Below are 20,183 nucleotides of genomic sequence, written 5' to 3'. Positions count from 1 at the left end.
CCTCCCCTTTGTTTCCAAAGCCATTCTCATTACCATGTGCTTACTCAGCCTCCCCAAGGCATCCCTGTTGCTTGGTAATGGGTGAAATGGCAAACAGGAGCCTTGCAGGCCGCTCTTTGATGTGTGCCCAGCCTGCCATGGAAACCCTGAGGGCAACCTCTCCAGCTGGGGGGGACAGGGCATGGGGCCGGCTCACTGGCCAGCCTGGGAGGTCAGTGCTCAGCGGGGAGGAGGGGCCCATCCTTTCCAGGACCCATTGAGAGTCATTCTTGTGGGGTAGCTCCCCAGCCCCGCCCCGCCAGCAGCCAAGAGGGTCTCAGTTCCTGAGCCAGGCAGCTCCCGTGCTGCCATTGCCCAGTTATGGACGCAGGACAAGCGTCTCAAAGTCTCTGGACCTCCCATGCCTGTAGCTGGTCTGTAAGAAGCAAATAATAGTGCTCCCCTCCTGGGGTCATGAGGAAGTTTCTGCAGGGACCTAGACAGGCATGGCATAAGAATAATATTCACAGCAATTCATTGCGAGGCCACCAAGATGATATGTTCCTAGAGAAATGATTCCCTAAACCCAACACCACTGGTTTGGTTGGCTGGAGCTGCTATAAAAGCAGAGCACAGTGGGGGGTTGGGGACTGCAGGGGGGTGCACTGCTGAGTTTACTTCTGGGAAGAGCAAGAAGTCCCAGGCCCAGGCACTAGTCCCATCGATGCTGGATGCCGGGACTCGTTCACTTCCCCTCATGCAGACAGGCTTTCCTGCAGAGTCTTCTGGAGTTCAGAGACAGCTAGAGCTTTTCTTCCCCTTCTCTCCAGTGGACCCTGGCCCACTGACCTTATTTAACCTCTAACACTTCTTCCAGAGCCCCTCTCACATCTTAGCTGCAGTGGAGGCAAGGGTGTCAGCCCTTAAGTGGGACAGAGAGAGGCTGGAGCTATAGCACAGCAGGAAGGGCATTTGCCTTGCACACGGCTGACCTGCGTTCAATTCCCAGCATCCCATATGGTTCACCGAGCACCACAAGGAGTTATTTCTGAGTGCAGAGCAGGGAGTAACCCCTTGCAACACCGGGTGTGACCCAAAAAGGAAAAAAAAATTAAGTGGGACACGAGAACAGATGACTGGTTAAAGAAACTTTGGTACATCTACACAATGGAGTACTATGCAGCTGTTAGAAAAGATGAAGTCATGAAATTTACATACAAGTGATACTATATGGAAAGTATCATGCTAACTGAAATGAGTCAGAGAGGGACAGACATAGAAAAATTGCATTCATCTGGGGAATATAAAGTAATAAAATAGGAGACTAACACCCAAGAATAACCGAGATAAGTACCAGGAGGTTCACTCCATAGCTTGGAGGCCAGTCGCACATGCTAAGGGAAAAGGCAGCTCAGATAGAGAAGGGAGCACCAAGTAAAGGGTATTGGGAGGATCCTCCCAGGATGGGAGATGCATGCTTAAAGTAGAATATAGACTGAACATGATTGCCACCCAATGCCTCTTTTGCAAACCACAGCACACAAAGGAGAGAGAGAAAACAAAAGGGAATGCCCTGCCACAGAGGCAGGGTGGGACGGGGAGGGGGTGTGAGGAGGTGTGTGGGATACTGGAATCATTGGTGGTGGAGAATGGGCACTGGTGGAGGGATGGGTACTGGATCATTGTATAACTGAAATTCAAGCACAAAATTTTTAAGTCTACAACTGTACCTCATGGTGTTTCACCAATCAAAATTAAAAAATAGACATTCCTCTTTAAAAAATTAAGTGGGACAGAGGGGAGGGGTTTTCAGTCTGGGGGTGTCTATTCAGGCATATATTTTCCATGGAGTCAGCCATCATTAGTAGGATCATTGTCACTGACAAGAATGCTGAGACCTAAAGAAGTCATAACATTTGCCCTGGACCTCTGCACCCATCTGTCTTCAAAGTTCTTAAATGGAACGCAGAGTCCCTTCCCTTTAGCCCGGGGGGACTACTCAGCACTCAATCGGGTGCTCCTGAGATGCTTTACCCAATGACCATTCATTCCTGGGAGTCCTGGGAAAATGTTAGGACCTTTTGACCAGGGAACTGAGATTGTCATGTTGCAGGACAGCGGGGTAGGACTTGCTCAGGAGACTGGAGACGGTCACCCCTTCCACACTTCTATGTCCTTTCTAGTCCCTGTACTAGCTGTTTACAAGAAGAGACAAGGACATCAGATGGGAAAAGACAAAGAAGAAAGTCAGAACCTGTCAGTAGGTCCCACCTGACCCTCGGAGCTGAAGGAATTGATCTGATAAGATTCTTCTTGACTGATTGTATCATAAAAAAAAAAAAAACCCGGACCTTGTTGCTCCACTGGTAGACTTTGCTGATAAGGCCTGTAGTAGACATCTGCCTGCCCAGCAGCCAGACCCTTCTGGAAACAGCATCTGGTGCTGCCTACAGAAACTACCTCTCACATCTGCCATGGGGCTCAACTCAGGCATTGTCATGTGAATTTGGTCTTTCATAGGACCACATCTTTTCAGATAATATAGTTGGTTCAGGGATGGGCTTTAATCTACACCTAGGCAAACCAGGACCAAAAAAAGAGCTAATTTCAGGATTATCATTAGCACAGTCAGGAAAGAGTCCTTTACTTCACTGACTTTAAGCCTGGGGGCCCAGGAGGTGAACCAGGAGCCATTAGCTACCATCTCTAAAAACTGCTTTTCCAAAAATGATGCCAAAGAAAGGAGAACCCACCCAGAAAGGCTGAGACAGATGAGTTCCATGACACTGTTTGAACCCCCAAGCCCAAATAACTCCTCTCTTTCTAGTGTTGTCTTTGGTTTTCTCACTTTCAATAGAAGGCATTTGAAAGTAAGGGAAGGAGAAAGGAATTAAAAATCCTGACCAGGGCTAGCAGAGTTCCTGCTGGCCATGAGAGCCGTGGCCTTTTTCCTTCTCCTTCCTGGGGAGCCCGAGCATTCCCCAGACCAGTGTTCTAGACATGAAAGAGCATGACCCCAAAGGAGCAGGGAGAGGTATCGCCTCTGTCCCCAGATCTGGCAAGAAAAGACACTGGGGAGTTCAGCAGCACAGTTTGGAAGCTCGGGGGCTCCCGTGGGTCAGGACGCAGGGCACTCTCCCCAGGAGCCTCCATTTTAGAGGAGGCCATTGATGTTGAGAGAATGGGGCCCGGTGTCACAGCTCTGCCAGCCAGAGTGGGCTGCTCAAGGAGGTTGGATTCTGAACAGCTCATGAATCAGAGGTGGAGAGGCTTCAGAATGGAATGGCCATTCCACTCCAGCAAGCCAGGCCAGAGTCAGAGACAAAGCATCTGCCTGAGGGAAGGCTGGGAGCCATGAGGCCCTATGATCATCATGGGCAGGAAAGATGAGAAGCTTGAGCCGATAGACTGAGTACCAGGGCACACGCAAGTGCGCACGCAGACACACACACATACACACACACACACACACACACACACACACACACACACTTCCTTTGGGGAAGAGGAGAACCAAGGTGAACCTCTCTCTCAACCAAATATCAAGGGCAGTCCCTGCAAGGAGACCCCCATTGCTAAGTCAGTCTTGAGAAAGAGCCATTGGGAGAAAAGGCAGAACACAAAGGAAGGGATGTTGCCAAAAGCAAGAGCTGAATGAGGGAGACTAGATCCCAGAGTGTGGGGCCTGAATGAGGACCTAGGGAACGTGAGGATTTAGTAAGAAGGTAAAGACAAGAATCCCTCTTTGAAGAAGGTCTTGGGGTCAAGGAAGTCAGGCTGACCGTGGACAGGTTCCTGACTCCCTTCCGCACTCCAGAAGAACCAGCCTGGTTTTGCACAATGACAATGGAGAGGAAGAGGGAGTCTCTGTCCTTCCCAGCTGTCTCAGAGAGAACCAAAGTGGTGACTCTTGCTTTCACTTCCTCCTCTACTATCTGTGGGATGATTGGATCTGTCAGGTTTCTTTGGGGATAAGCAACAGAAACCGACCTCAGCTGACATTAAACCAGAGGAGAACTGACTGGAAAGGTGTGGGACAGCCTAAGAATAGAATTAAAAGACAACGCCTTCCGCTGGATGAGGTGAGGGCAGGTGCCTGCCCACAGCCTCCTCAGAGAGTAACCCAGCTCCCGCCATTTTCCATCTTGAGTAATCTGATTGGCTGAGCTCCAGTCAAGTGCCCACCAGAGGTTCAAACAATAGAAGCACCTCATTGGCTAAGCTTCGGTCACTGCCCCATCCACCAGCAGAGGACCTTGATTGACAGTTCTGCCAAGAGTGACACCAACTGGGGCAAAGAGGAGGTGGGAAGGCCTTTAATTAGAGGAAAACACCAGTTCTTTTTTACATTTTTTTTTTTTTTGCTTTTTGGGTCACACCTGGTGATGCACAGGGGTTACTCCTGGCTCATGCACTCAGGAATTACTCCTGGTGGTGCTTAGGGGACCCTATGGGATGCTGGGAATCGAACCTGGGTCGGCCACATGCAAGGCAAATGCCCTAACCACTGAGCTATTGCTACAGCCCAACCCCAGTACTTTCACTGGAAATCACTTGGGTGGTAGGTTGGGTGTGGGAGATGACTTATAGCAAAGAGAGTAATGAATGGTCAAAACAAAGCTCAGCAACAGTAGAGGAGCAAGATGGAGTCAGAGTGATAGTATAGCAGGTTAAGCACTTGTCTGGGATGCTACCAACCCAGGGTCCCCAGAACCACATAAGATCCCCTGAGCCCACCAGGAGTGATCTCTGAGGACTAAGCAAGAAGTTAGTCCTGGGCACTGCTAAGTGTGGCCCCCCAAACTGAAAATAAATACATCACAAAAAACTAAATAAAAATAAATAAAGACCAGGGGCCAGAGCGATAGCACAGCGGGTAGGGCGCTTGCCTTGCACGCGGTCGACCTGGGTTCGATTCCCGGCATCCCATATGGTCCCCCAAGCACCACCAGGAGTGATTCCTGAGTGCAGAGCCAGGAATGACCCCTGAGTATCGCTGGGTGTGACCCAAAAACAAAAAAAAATTAAGTAAAGACCAGGCACCATTCATAGTATTGCTTCCCTTTATGCTGCTTTATAGAATTTTACTTCTCTACCAGCCAAAGACAATGTCTCTCTGAAGATGCACATGATGCCTAGTATTTTTTAACAATCAAATATTTTTGAGTGAAGGTATGCACAAAATTTCTTCAGATATGAGGCTTTATAAAACACTCAATAGACTATAGTTCAAATATAACCTTTTTTTTTTTCTAGAAGGAAACCAAAGTTTACATGTGACTCACTTTGGAGCAGTGATCGGTATGCTTGTGTTTTCCTGAGATTCCCAACAAACTCTGAATCTGCTTTGGATCCGATAGCTTCTTCCCACCAAGTCCTGCAGAATGAGAAGAGAGTCAGCAGGACAGGCTGCTTGGCAGTCTTCTGGGGCAGCCTCACCCAGTGCTGGGTTCCTCTCATCCAATTTCCTCCATCACTGACCCACAAGGCACTGGACTTTGTAGAAGAAACTTAGGCTCAGCTAAGAGGCTCACTCTTACACAGCACCCAGACCCAAATATGATGGAGAGCTGTTTGGGGTCAACCCTCCTATGATAGATCCTGGTCATCTCCATAGATTCTGAGAATCCAAGGGTGGAGTAAGCACCCAGGTGGGGAGATTTGGAAAGGGGGCCAAGGAGGAGGAAGAAAGGTCAGAGGGCAAGTCAAAGAACTAATGTAACCAGAGAGCCTGCCATGGGATCACGGCACTGGGTACCAGGCTGGTCCTGAAGCTGGTGTCCCTCCACCTTCCACCTCCAGGCTCCTTCCATGCCTTCTCCTTTGCCATCCTGGCAGCAGACACTGGGGCTAAATGGTGAGTGAACCACAGGCATCCCATGCCAGTATTCCTCAGGGGGTTGGAGAAAGAAGGGTCAGAGAGGTCCATAGCTTATAGGAATCAGAAGCCTTCATGGGATTTGCGGGGCTTCCTTTTACACCCACCTCCACCATCTCTTCATTTTCCCTCTTAAAACACAAGGGTCCAGGCAGGGTGGGATGGGAGGATGGGGGTGGGAGGGATACTGGGATTAGTGGTGGTGGAGAATGGACACTGATGGAGGGATGGGCACTCGATCATTGTATAACTGAAACCCAAGCACAAAAATCTGTAAGTCTACAACTCTACCTCATGGTGTTTCACTAATAAAAATTTTTAAAAAACCACAAGGGTCCAGATCAGTGAGGGAAAAGAATGGTTCTCCTAAGTGTCCAGAACCTTGGAGGGTACATTTCCTGAAGGTATCTATGCCGGGTGTACCCCCTCTGTTTGACAGGTAAGGAAACTAAGTCATAGGATGGGAAGCTGGGATTTGAGCTCACCTGTGGCTAAAATCAAAACCTGTTTTGGAAGGCACGTGGGTGAGGGGCATCCTGGGGATATCTCCTTCCCCACTTCCCCATTGTGCTGGCCCCAGGCTCAATGGAGTTTGGGGGTGGGTCTTCCTTTATCAGTTGGGTACTGGGAACAGTGCAAGCTGGGAGCCTGGCAGTGCTAAGTTCGGGCCTCCCTTAACCGAAGTTTGTGAAAGGGCACCCTGAGAGAAGAAACATCTTATCTCCACGGAGCCCCGCTAAAATCCCAATAAGCCCACTGTGAGTTAGAGATTGAAGTGTGATTTTGGCATCTCTGCTCTGGTGTGGAAAGAGATTACACTGAGTCATATTTCAAAAAGGCAGCACTGACACAGTCTAATCTCTGGTCTTAACTCCCCCTGACCTTGAGAGAACAGCAATAAAGCGGAGCTGCAGCCGCGGGTGGGAACAGAGACTCCGAGACAATGAGGGAGAGGTCCAGCTGCCAGGGCATCTCGGCCAGCCCTGGGGAGGGGGGGTGGGGGGGCAGTAGCCTCTGAACGGGGTCATCACCCACTGCCCCCCTACCTGATCAGGTACCAAGCTCCCAGGGAACTGGCCACGGTCCAGTCTCTCCCGAGGACTTCAGCTCTGCCGGTTCCAAGCACCTGCCTGGTTCGGGCCCCGCCCCCTACCGCTCACAAACCCTCTCATCTACTGCCGCAGTGCTCAGTCCCTTCCAATAATGAAGCTGCAAATGGTCGCCAGGAAAGACATCGATCTGTTGATCTGTCACTTGCTAATCAAAAGTTTCCTGCCTCCTGTTAAAGAGCAATGATTTCCTTTGCAGAATCAAACAGGTCTGCGCTCAGGCTGAGTGCTTTGGTGGAGACAGTTTAATTACCGCCTTTGACGCACCTTCCCTGAATACCAATCCTTCCTGAGTTCCACTGGCGAGCACATCAGGGGAAGAATTAAATCAGAGAATAGGAGCTGACTAATTGTGGGGAGTCTGGCGTGGAAGTGCGCTTCTCTGCCAGGTGCTCATTCCCTGCCCGGCCGGCAGTCAGCCAGGGCGTCTCAGGCCAGTCCCAGGGCCTCCTGTTTACCCCACGCTGCAGGGAAGTAGATGAAATGCAACTGTTACACCATGGGCTTTAGCAGTGAAGACTGGTCTCGTGCTCCAGTCCCGGCTGTGACCACCTAATTTCTAGGAGCCTCAATCTGTCTACCTGTAAAATGGGAATATGAAAGGCTGCTAGGCCACTTAAACCAGATGAAACAGAAAAGAAAAATATTGGCCATTTACTAAGAGCTGTCTTTTTATTGCCAATAAATATCATGATGAGCAGTGGTTTGTAAAGAATTATATCCTATTTGATGCAAACTAGACCTCCAAAGGCTATTCTGAATTTTTTATTTATTTATTTTTTAATTGAATCACAGTGATACACAGTTACAAAGTGGTTCTTGGGTGGATTCAGTCATATAATGTTCCAACACCCGTCCCTTCACCAGTGTATTTTTCTCACCACCAATGGTCGAAATGCTTTTGTATTTTTATCATGGGCCGAGGCTATTATACTAATCCAGTGAGCAGCCCCGCCTCCTTGATATATGGTGCACCCTGATTGGTCCATTGCAGGTACTCCGTGCTTAAGGAAGAAGGAAACTCAATGAAAGGCCCCGGAAGGGGCTCTTGGCACACCCTTGAACCCTCTTTCTTCCCTGCTGGATTCTGTGATGAGCAGACAAAATGAACACGGTCACTTCCACAGACACCCAGTCTCCTCTGTTCCTCTTTGCCTCCAGGGCCCAGAACTCCCCAGCGGTCCTGCAGGGGATGAGAAACTGCAAACCCCCCATGGGTGCAGTGGTGGCAGAGCCCTGGCCCCATCCATGGCCCCTTGGACAGAAACAAAAGACTCTTGTCTGATACCATTGATGGAAATGAAGACACGGAGACAGTCATTTAGAAAGGACCTATACAGTTTCAATGATAATATTATTGGAATTGTTACTGTTGTTTCTGTTTTGATTATTCTGTTTGGAGAACTTTCCCAGCAGTATCCAGGGGTACTTTCATCTGAGTGCATGGGGTCGCTCCAGGTTGGTGCTGGGGGACCAAGCAGTGCCAGTGAGCGAAGTCAGGTCTGATACCTGCAAAGCATAAATACCATCCCCTTGAGCTGTTCTCCTGTTTCTAAGTGATAACGTTTATTAAAATAAGCAAAAATAACTCCTTGCTTCTACCTGAAAAACAATGAGGTCTGTGATCCTCGCATCCCTCCACCAGTCTTTATATGCCTCTCTGACTCTTTCTGTCTCTCTGTCTCTCTCTCACTCTCTTACACACACACACACACACACACACACACAGCCTCACACAGTGGTTAATCTTTTACCTTCCCATGTGAATAGAAACTAGGTTTACTCTGCTGTTTAGGGGAAACCCTTAGGGGACTAGCAGGAAACCATACCCTCCAAATGCTGACTCTCATCTTCCATTTTCCATAGCAGCAAATTGGAGATGAAAGTTCAGAAAGGGACGGGGGGGGGTCCAGTTTATCCTGGGAGAGCTTTCCTGTCAGGGTCCCTCTGAAGGCTTCATTCCCTATCACCACCATCAAAAAGGCCAAGTTCCACAGATAAGAACCGGGAGTAAACCCCTTTCTGGGGCTCCAGCAGAAGCGATTAAAATGGTGCCACTCAACACAGGGTCACACATCTTCACATGGGAGCCAGGTGCCAACTCACACATGCAGTGGTGACTGAGCAGGCCCCTGGGGAGCAGACAACCGAGGTGGCCATCAGGATGCAACAGGAGCAAACAGGGATGGAGAAGGTGGGTGTCCTGCCCTGGAGGTACTGCAGAGGAGCCCAGTTCTGCTTTAGAGAGGAGGTGGGGCCAGTCAGGGAAGCAGGGCTCTTAGCTTCAGTGGGAAGTACTGAACAGCTTGGCTTTCCACGCAAGCCCAGCACTGTTGAAAGTACACCTTATCATCCCATCAGCTTTTACCCAAACTCTCCCCAAATAGCTGTCTTTGCTAATAGAAAAAAATCATCTTCAGAACTCCAAGAAGATTCTTCTCGGCTGAACACTGCTCTGCTTTGATTCTGCAGCAGCTGTTTGGAGATGAGCTGGCACCTCACATGGCAAGAGAAGCACCTCCCGGGGGCTTGGTTCTTTCCCAGAGAATGCCTCTGCACACTTTGCAACCACGAGTTTCCTGCTTTCATTTGTAAGGATGAGTTTTGGTTTTGTGTGTTATGTGAAGTGGTTTAACACGTTTAAGGAATGCTCCCAAAAAAAGGCCTTTCCATGTAAATTAACGGTTTAACGGCAACTGCTTCTTGGTTTGCCAGATCTCAGGTTGGAAAGACTGCATGGAAAGTACCATAAATGGATGGAGAGGGACAGTATCATGCTGAGTGAAATGAGTCTGAAGGAGAGGGGCAGACATAGAATGATTGCGCTCATTTATGGGATATAAAAAACAAAAACCCTACAGTATGAGACTAATATCCAAGGTATTAGTAGAAACAAGGGCCAGGAGTGTTGGTTCATGGTTGGAAGTCTGCCTCAAGTGCTGGGGAAGAGGGCACTGGGGATAGAGAAGGATCACTTCCAACCTTCACTATGACACTGAAGGTTGGAAGTGATCACTCTGGATAAGAGATGCATGCTGAAAGAACCTAACATGATGGCTTGAGATAGAGAAGTAACCACTATGACAATGAAGGTTGTAAGTGATTGCTCTGGATAAGAGATGCATGCTGATAGAACCTAACATGCTGATAGAACATAACATATTTCAGTGTCTGTATTGCAAACCATAATGCCCCAAAGGGGAGAGGAAGAAGAAGAAGAAGAAGAAGAAGGAGGAGGAGGAGGAGGAGGAGGAGGAGGAGGAGGAGGAGGAGGAGGAGGAGGAGGAGGAGGAAAAAAAGGAGAAGAAGGAGAAGGAGAAGAAGGAGAAGGAGAAGAAGGAGAAGAAGGAGAAGAAGAAGAGCGGCAGCCTGCCATAGAGTCAGGATGCTGGGTGGGGATGGGGGCAGTGGCAGAGGGATACTGGGGACATTGGTGGTGGGAAGTGTATACTGGTGGAGGGATGGGTGTTGGAACATTGTATCACTGAATAGTTTTGTAACCATGTATCTCATGATGTTTCAATTAAAAAAAAAAGACTGCATGGTCTTCTTACTGTGAATTGAGAACAATAATTGTACTTATCTATTAGGATTATTATAAATATCAAAGAAACCAGTATTTATGAAGGTCTTAGAATGATATCTAATGATATCTAATATGTAGTGAATGTTGCACGTGTGTGTGCTATAATAAAGTGCACTGAATAGCACCTCTGGACCCAATTAGGAATTTAAATAATCACATATATAATTAGATGTCCTCATATTTCACTATTTGAACTATTAATGGAGCCAGATGAGAATGGGAAAGATGTGGGTTCTCACAAGCAGAGTCTCACAACCTTCAGGGGAGCAGGATAAAAGAAACGGGAGAGGAGAAAATAAAGTTTCTTTCATACCAAGTATGGTTTGATCTAAATAACATGAGTTTAACTCACTTTATGTGCCTACATCAATGTATATTTTCTTGTAAACTGGTGATGTAAACTTGCAGTATCAATAAATACATACAGGACTATAAACGTAAAAAAAAAAAAAAGACTGCATGGGAATAGTCTCCTTTGATGAGCAGAGCCCATTGCCAATGTTTCATATGGCCCCTTGGAGATTCCTCACCCAGAACACATGGTCATATCTGTGGAGGTCTCTTGGAAGTCATGGATGACCCACTGTGGGGAAGACTCCAGGTGAAGGATACTGTGTCCGCCTATAAGATTTCTGTGAGTTTCCTCTTCTTGCTGGGATAAAATACTCCTGAAGCTCCAAGTTCAGCTGCCAACCTGAGGTCTGGCAACCCTCATTCTTCTTTCTGCCCCTCTGGGTGTGACTATTCTGAATCCTCATATAAGAGTAATGATAGTATTTGTCCTTTTGTACTTGGCTTATTATTCTCAGTATATCTTCAGGGTTCCCCTGTATTATAGGATATATCTGAATCTTTTTTTTTTCTTTTTGGGTTACACCTGGCGATGCTCAGGGGTTACTCCTGGCTTTGCACTCAGGAATCACTCGTGGTGGTGCTCAGGGGACCAGATGGAATGCTGGGAATCGAACCCGGTTTGGCCACATGCAAGAAAAATGCCCTAACTGCTGTGCTATTGCTCCAGCCCCTAAGATATATCTGAATCTTATTCTTTTTTATGGCAGAAGAATATTCCTTTGCCTGCATATACCACATTGTTTTTCATCAATTCATACACCAATGGACACCCAAAAGTGACTTCTTTTTTCAGTGGCTACTAGAGTTGGTATCACCTTTCAGTTACTATGAATAATTCTACCTTGGTATATAGATATTTGTTCCAGTTTCTGCTTCTAACTATATGGAGTATCTACCCCAAACATAGGACTGTCAGATCATGTGGCCATTCTGTGTTTAATTTTTTGAGGAACTGTGTCTCCTAAACAGCTGTACCATTTTTTCTCTTCCAACAACTGTGATTTCTTCACATCTTGATTGTTTTCTGTGTATGAGTTTCTGGGGACCTGGGAGAGATCCTCTTAGGGTTTATGTCCTTATTGGTCAAAGAAATACACACTGGTGCCTGGAACATGGCAGCCATTTCATCAGTGTTGGAAACTTCCTCTAAAGCTCCAGCTTAAGCAATAGCATCACTGGGAAGAGGGACCCTTGGGACTGGTCCTTAGGAAGCAAAAACTCCACTCTACCATATTGGCAGATTCCAAAGTGTGAACCCAAGCAGGCTTTGTCTGTGCCAAGCAACTCACACCTCACGTCTGTTCCAAGGGCAGAAGCATGAGTGATCTGAAAATCAAGGATCATCAAGTCAGACTTCCTAGAGATGGGTCTCTGTGTAGAGAACGAAGCTTCACTTTCACCAGGAAGCAGAGTCTTTGCCAGGACCCATTTATAAAAACTACCTTCCAAAGAGTCCACCTGGCATACTGAGTACCTCCCCTGCTCTCCTTTCTTCTGCTTCACTCCAGAGAGGCTGACTCTGCAAGGCAAACACACTATCTGCTAGCAGTCTTCAAACAAGAGTCCATAAACTGCAGGGTTATGGGTCTGACCTTGGCCAGATGGGCCCATTGAGCAATGAATGGTTTTCCCTTCTAAGTCTGTATGAAGGTGGAAGAGGAAGGAAGTGCCATGACCATGGAGACTGCCCCTCCTTCCTCCCTCTCACTGTTCACTGTGATGAGTAGAAGGGTTTGTTCATTGGGAACCTCAAGTGCTGGAACTGCTGTGGCCTCATTTGGAAAGAAAATTCTCATGAACAGGGTGAAGTATTTTTTCATAGAATTCTGCCCCACCCCAAACCCACAAGGCTCCTAAGATCTGTTCATGAGAGACGTGACTCCAGAATGATTTCTCCCTTGAAGCCCAATAAGGAGCTGAAAAATGTCTTCAGCTGCTTCCCCTGAAAAGGTTGCCTTGCAGTCAGACTCATCTCCAGCCAGAAGTTATCTTCCAGGCTGTTGCCTTATTAATGCACTTTCAACCCATCAATGGGACTCAGATATTTACAGTTATTGGCCAATCAGGGGATCTAATTTTTTAGCTGAGAGGAGCTTCTAAGTAGATCAGAAGAAGTGGACCTGCTCCCAGTGAAATGAGAGTGGAGGGTTGCTGTGGAGGAGGAGGGTGTATGGACAAGAGCCACAATAGACTGCTAGAAATTACCTCGTGGTTTTGGTTTTGTCTTTTTAACAGATGACTTTACTGTGCCGCAATGATCCTGCTCTTCCCTTTGTGGAATCCCTATAAATTTCCCACTGAAATAATTTGTTTAAGCAGAAGAATAGTCACTTAGATGAACTTCTACCTAGTTAGAAATAACCCATGTCATAAGTCAGGGTGGCAGTCAAGACAGTGACATTTGGAAAGAGTGACTGAACCAGCCAACATCTGACATACACCTTTGCTTCAATCCAATCACCTCCATCAGGTTATCGGTACCAATTACTGGAGAAAGAGTAATTTCCGGAGGGACCATTTTGAGACTATGGTGATGTGTCAACTGCACATCACCACAGTCTCAAGGATTTCTCAGCAGCATTGAGAAGCTAGAACTGAAATTCTCCAGAAGCCCTTTCCTTTAAGTTAGAGTTAGAATCTATGAGAATCTCCTTAGTGAGATGAGGATGGCAACCAAGAGTTTTGTTTGTCTTTGGAGGCACTCACACAAGCAGAAAACGGTGCGAGGGTTGCAGGAGAACTCCAGAAACGAGACCCGTTGGTGCTACCCACTCCAGGAGCTGGGGGATTTTCCTGAGAAGAGCAGGGCCTTCCCAGCAAGCTCTTGAGTCATTGCTCATGTGAGTGTTTCAGACTGTTCAGGGCCTTCTGTCACCTGTACTCTCTGATTCCTCAATCTAGAGCAAACCTCTAATGCCACATTAGCTTCTCCACCTCCAGTACACAACGGGAGTTCGGGAGTTTCATTTTCCCAAGAAGTGATCAATCCATCTTTGAGAATTCTAGCTCCTTAGTTGAGATAACTCACAGACACACCCAAAGTTAAAAGAGAAATATCACTGACTCTCCTCAACACCAAGAATATAAATTTCATACAATAAGTCAAGTTGTACAATCATTCAAAGCAGAACATAACAACAGAACTTAGTAGTAAGTGGGTGCGCCTGTGTAAGGAATTTCAATAGAGCTACACAATCTGATCTATGTGACCCACGAGTCCATCTGATTTGTAAAAGTAAAACAGAAGCAAAACCTCTTGCCTGAGAATTCTTCTGCTGATATCAAAACACAAAAGTTAAGTAGAAACTCAAGGAAATGATATCATATTCTCCAGTAGTAAAACCAATAACACAGGCACTAGAGAAATAGAAAAGCAAGCAAACTGCCTTCTCTGCATGTTTACACACCCTGCTTCAATCCCCACCAAAACATATGACCCTCCAACCCTATGACTGCCAGAAGTGACCCTTGAGCCAGAAATAAGTCCTGACTATAACTGGCTGGGGCCCCCAAACCAAAGACACCAAAACCAAGAACACAGAACCTTTGGGATTCTCTTTCAATATCCCCAAAGAATAATTATTCTTACTTTGGACAAACTGGCAGGCTACTGAATGTAACCTGCCCACACAGCAGAGTCTGGCAAACTCCCCGTGGTGTACCCAATATGCCAAATACCAGTAACAATGATGGGTCTCATTCTCCTAACCCTGAAAGAGCCTTGAATATGGCACTTTTTAAAAAACCTCAGGGCTAGGACGAAGGAGACGTTACTGGGGCCTGCTCGAGGCAATCGATGAACAACAGGATGGCCATGATCCTCGTGATCCCCAAAGAAGTTAATGGAATATAGATGTAGATGTCTTGCCCTATGTGGCTGAAATATCTTTCTCCCTGAAAAACTGAGAGGTTGGAACAGAATTCTAGAAGCAGGTGAAATAAATAAGGCAAGACTACAACCTACATTCAGAAAATTTAAAACCTGAGTGCCACTGTGGCATTGTGGGACCACTTGGATAATTGACAATCTATCATAGCACATTTTTGTTTAAGTTTGGCTCCATGGAAACTAGAAAAACTCTTGTCACACCTCAGAAACCTTAAAGCAACATTTCCTCTACATTTCCTATATTAAGAGACAGAAATTCTTAGGAAAACCATAGTATTCCATGGTTAGCCATGTCTGAGAATACTGACTTTAATAGAATTGACAGAAACTCTATATTGAAGGACCTTTCAGAGCTTTTAATATGACTCTGTCCATAGGGAATATCATAGAAAAGAATATAAACTGCAGTGTGTGCACATGGGAGGGAGGGGAGAGTTCCAGAGATAAAGCACTTGATTTGCATGAAGCAGACTCACGTTCTATCCTTAGCATCCTATATGGTCCCCTAAACCCCACCAAAACTGATCCCTGAGAGTAGAGTGTAGATTATGCTGAGCTAATCCCAAGCCTTAGAATTTTCTCTGCTAATTGGTGGTCTTACTTATCAAGTTTTCAAGTCTTACTTGAAAAGATGGGAGAGATAGCTTTTTTTTGTTAGTTTTGTTTGGGCTTTTTCTTGTGTGGGGAGATGGGGTGCACACCCAGAGATGCTCAGGAGTTACTCCTGATCTGCACTCATGAGCTCAGGGGACCATATGGGATGCTAGGAATGGAACTCCAGTTGGCTACGTGCAAGGCAAGCACACTGCCCACTGTATTATAGCTCTGGTCCCTGGTTTGGTTTGGGGACCATACTAGGCAGTGCTCAGGGCTTATTCCTAGATCTGTGCTCAGGAATCATTCCTGATAGTGCTTGAGGCACCATATAGAGTGCCAGGGATCGAACCCAGGTGAGCCATGTCCAAGGCAAGCACCCTACCTACTGTATTACCTCTCAAATCTGGCTTTAAAAAAATACCTAAAATTTTAAACAAAGCATTAAAGGCATACAAAGAATTGCACAAAGAAATAAGACCATTCAAAAGGATAAAATTTTACATGGTATTTCTGAAGAAAAAAATAGGAGTCATATTTACTAAACAAAGACTTTAAAACAACTGTGCTTTTTTTGTCTGTGCTCAGGGCTTCCTCTTGGTTCTGCGCTCATAGATCACTCCTGGTGGGTTCAGAGGACCATATGGGGTGCTGGGAATCAAACTGGGCCAGTTGAGTGCTAGGGAAGCACCAGCCTTACTCATACAATCTTTCTGGCCCCTAAACAGTGTCTTAATTATCTTTAAAGAGTTCATAGAAAACATCAACAAATGACTAAGGGAAATTTGGAAAGCAAGAAATAAAATAGCATGTTGTTAAAGAGAACTTATTTCTAAAATAAACAAATGGATGTTCTTGTGCTGAAAAAATAACTGAGTTGAAAAATTCTCCAGAGAGGTTCAAGAGCAGATTCATACAGAAGTAAGACAAATCTGTAAACTTAAAGGGAAGCCACCTGAAATTACTGTCAGAAGAATGAAAAGAATAAAGAAACATAAACAGCATCAAAAAAAGACAAGTTAACGTTGACACAAAATAATATATGCACTATAGGAGAGAAAGAGACAGAGAGATCATTTGAAGAAATAATGAGCAAAATTCTTAACTTTTCAGGAAATACATCTATCTACATATCAAAGAAGGTCAACACACTCCAAGTTTGAAAAATATAATATTCATTTATCTAAAACTCTTAGTTTAAAAGTTCTCTTCCTTCAGGAAATACTATAATCTTTTTGTTTCTGGGCCACATCCTGCGTTGCTTGGGGCCTCTCTAGGCTCTGGGTATAGGAGTGTTGTTTCCAACAGTGATCAGGGTACCATGCAGTGCCGAGATCTGAATCCTAGTGTCCTGCATGCAAGTCTTGCATTAAGTTCATTGCCCTTTCTCTCCTACCTGGTATTCTACAGTCTTGAACTTACGAGAATTTGTTGTACATACTGATCTCAAACATTTTATCATTGTAAGCAGCTGAAATAACCTATATAGTCAGCAAAGGAGGATTGAATGAATAAAGTATATCTATCTAAAAAGGACATTGTGCAGCCACCAGAAATGATGTTCAAAATGTTCAGAATTAAATAATAAGGGTAAGATATGTGTCTCAGTGCTAGAGCACTTGCCTTGCATGTGTGAGGCTCTGAGTTTGATCCCTGGCATGAAAATCCAAACCAAAACAAAACCGAATGCTTATTTATTGTGGGGGATAAAAAGTAGGTTCACATAATGCCAGTGCAATCTTACGCTTATAGCACAGAGAGGTACTGTACATTATGTCTACATATGAAAGAAGATTTGGAAAGCTATTTGTGAAAGAATTAAGATTAGATAAAATTAGATTTATTATTCCCCCATGAGTAAGATTGAGATTTTTTTTTGGTTTTGTTTTGTTTTCTTCCTTTTGCTTCCAGACATGCTGTTGTGCTCACAGATAAACAACCAGCTTTACAATTAGTCACATCCCTTATAGAGTCTGAAGTGGAATGTGAGCTTCCTTTGCTTCACAGAAGACCATGCTGCCCTGCCAAGCCCCAAAAGTGTTGAGCATCTTTACTGAGAACAGTCTCTGTCTCTGGGATACCCCTTCTCTCCCCCCTCCTCCCCCCTTCCCTCCCTCCGTGCCTCCCACCCACTCTCAGAACAGGTCTCAGGAGGATTCTCAAGGTGAGACCACCAGAAACTGTCATCATTCAGTTGCCTTCCTGGCCTCAATTATCCACTAAGTCTTATGGATACTAAACCTTAATCACCATTTCACTTGCACAACAAAAGGCTACTCCTGGCTGGTTTGTTTGTTTTTGCAGTGACTGGGGGAGTCAAACCCAGGTCTCATGCACGTGACATATGCACTTTAGTGTTGAGTCCCAACCCCAGCAACAAGACCCTCACTCAGAAAGCCACACCTGTCCCAGGGTCTGCAGACCCTCCGCCATGCCTTATCCAGGCAAGAGCCAAGACCTGGGATGACCAAACACGTAAGGCAAGGTTTTCTCATTTCTCATTTTGTCAAGGTGTCTTAGCAAATTTCCTCTTTAGTTTCTGTAATTTCAGCCAGCATTCCTTTTCCCCAAGGGGCTTTTGGATATCAAACATAAACAGGAAATACGAGTCATTCCCCTCACCTTTGCCAAAGCCTAAATGAAATCAAATAAAAAAGGTAATAAAGTAAAATGAGGGATGACCTTTACCTTGCCACAGCTATTTCACCATAACAGGGTCTGACAAGTATTAATTTGCAAAGCAGACACACACATGCCCAGACTCTATGAAACAACTCACTTCCTGGGATCACCGTCTAAGATGTTTCTATCCCAAACAATCTCCACAATTCAAGTCTATAACTCAGGGCCATGTCTGTGGAAAAAAAAATTTCTCTAGGGAAGGAATTCAGTTAGATGTCAATGGGTAGAGGGCTCCACTTGGAAATTGCAACTTGGAAAAATGAAATAATTTTTTGATATGTTTGTTTGGGGGTCACACCCAGCTGTGCTCAGGACTTAGTCCAGGCTTTGTGCTCACAGATTACTCCTGATGAGTTTAGGGGACCATATGTTGTGCAAGGGATAGAACCCAGTTAGTCTGTGTGCAAAGCAAACACCCTACTTGGTGTACAATTGCTCCAGCCCACAAATTTTTATCTCAAATCCAGGAGTACAGTGCCACCAAGATCAGAGAACTGAACCCCTGGAAAGGCAGGCGTTCACCAAACAGACTACAACTTTGAAATTATTCAGTGGCAGAGGATCAGCAAATCCATTTATGTTTGAGGGGCAGGTCTTTTCTGGCCCAGATTCTTGAATTCAAGAGGACCCCAATACCTAGAACAGTGACGTCCTTTATTAGAAAATGCAATCTGAATTTAATAAAGCAGAGAGTGCGTCTTCACAGCCCACCAGACTTCCTGGGACACAATCCATGCCAGAGGAAGTGGGAACCAAGAAACAACAGGCATCAATATCTGCTCAGATCAACTGCCTGAAGACTGGTGCCTGGATTCTTAGAAGAAACCAAAAGAATAAGCAAGTAACGTGAAGAGAGCATGTTCACTAAGGTCTCTGCAAATTTTGGGAGGATCCACACCTGGCAATATTCAGGGGTTACTCCTGGCTCTACACAGGAATTACTCCTATCAGTGCTCAGGGAACTGCATGGGATACAGGGGATCAAACCCCAGTTTACTGCATACAAGGCAAGCAACATACCTGATGTATTACCTCTCTGGCCCCCTGTAAATTTTTGAGAAGCAAGTCAGACCTGCTCTTTCAGTGATACACAGACTGTGGCAGGAAGGGGAGGAGTTAAGAGCAGGGCTGGGATGAGCTAAGGAGGCGGGAATCCAAGGTGTGCAGTGGAGATCTGGAGAGGACTCCAGCACATGACTTTGGCAGCAAGACCACAGAGAGCAGGACACAAGGAGAAAGATGGCATGTAGGAGTAGATGGACATGAGAGGCCCTGGTTGGCCACTCCCAGGTTTGAATGGGCTAGAATTAGTGGAAGGGTCCAGGGGACCCATTGAGCTAGCAGAAGCGGACTTTAAGCCAGGACACTGGTATTCTTGTTGGCACTTGCCCTGTTTGGGCAGCCTGGGAAGGTAGGAAACTGGTAATGCCCAAACCTGCTCTCTCTTCAAGATCAAAGGCCTGGTTGGGTTCTAGGAGTTTATCAGTAGAAGAACCCAGAAGCCACGTGGGTCCATTTTATGAAGCCCCTCTTGAGAGATGTTTGGGGTTTCCTTTGCTTTGAAGAGTGGGAGTTGACAGAAGCACAGGTGGGGGTGGAGGACAGGAAGCATGGAGGATTTAAATGAAAGAGAACTTAGTCTCATGGAGACATCAAACGCAGAATCATCCGGAACCCACTGCTTCCAACCTTCAATTCTTCATCGCACTTGGGCCTGTCTTATTGGATGGGTCCAAGTCTCAAAAAGGGACATGGGCACAGTTTCATTTCTTCAATATCATTATTTTAAAAGAATCAATGCAATTTTTTTATTTATTCTTTGCTTTTTGGGTCAAACCGCAATGCACAGGGGTTACTCCTGGGTCTGCACTCAGGAATTACCCCTGGCGGTGCTCAGGGGACCATATGGGATGTTGGGAATCAAACCCGGGTCTGTTGCGTACAAGGCAAACGCCCTACCCGCTGTGCTATCGCTCCAGCCCCCAATATCAGTTTTTATGCTCCAAACATCCCTCAAATTTACATTCTAAGGAATCTGATGGCATACATATTAGTAGAATTTGCATTTGAGTAGGAGATTCTAACCAGGAGAAAATGCAATGAGCCTTCAAG

The sequence above is a fragment of the Sorex fumeus genome, unplaced genomic scaffold (genome assembly GCF_029834395.1).
Source record: "Sorex fumeus unplaced genomic scaffold, SorFum_2.1 ptg000122l, whole genome shotgun sequence".
Lineage (NCBI taxonomy): Eukaryota > Metazoa > Chordata > Mammalia > Eulipotyphla > Soricidae > Sorex > Sorex fumeus.
The sequence above is the reverse complement of the archived record's forward strand: the minus strand, read 5'-3'. Positions refer to the sequence as shown.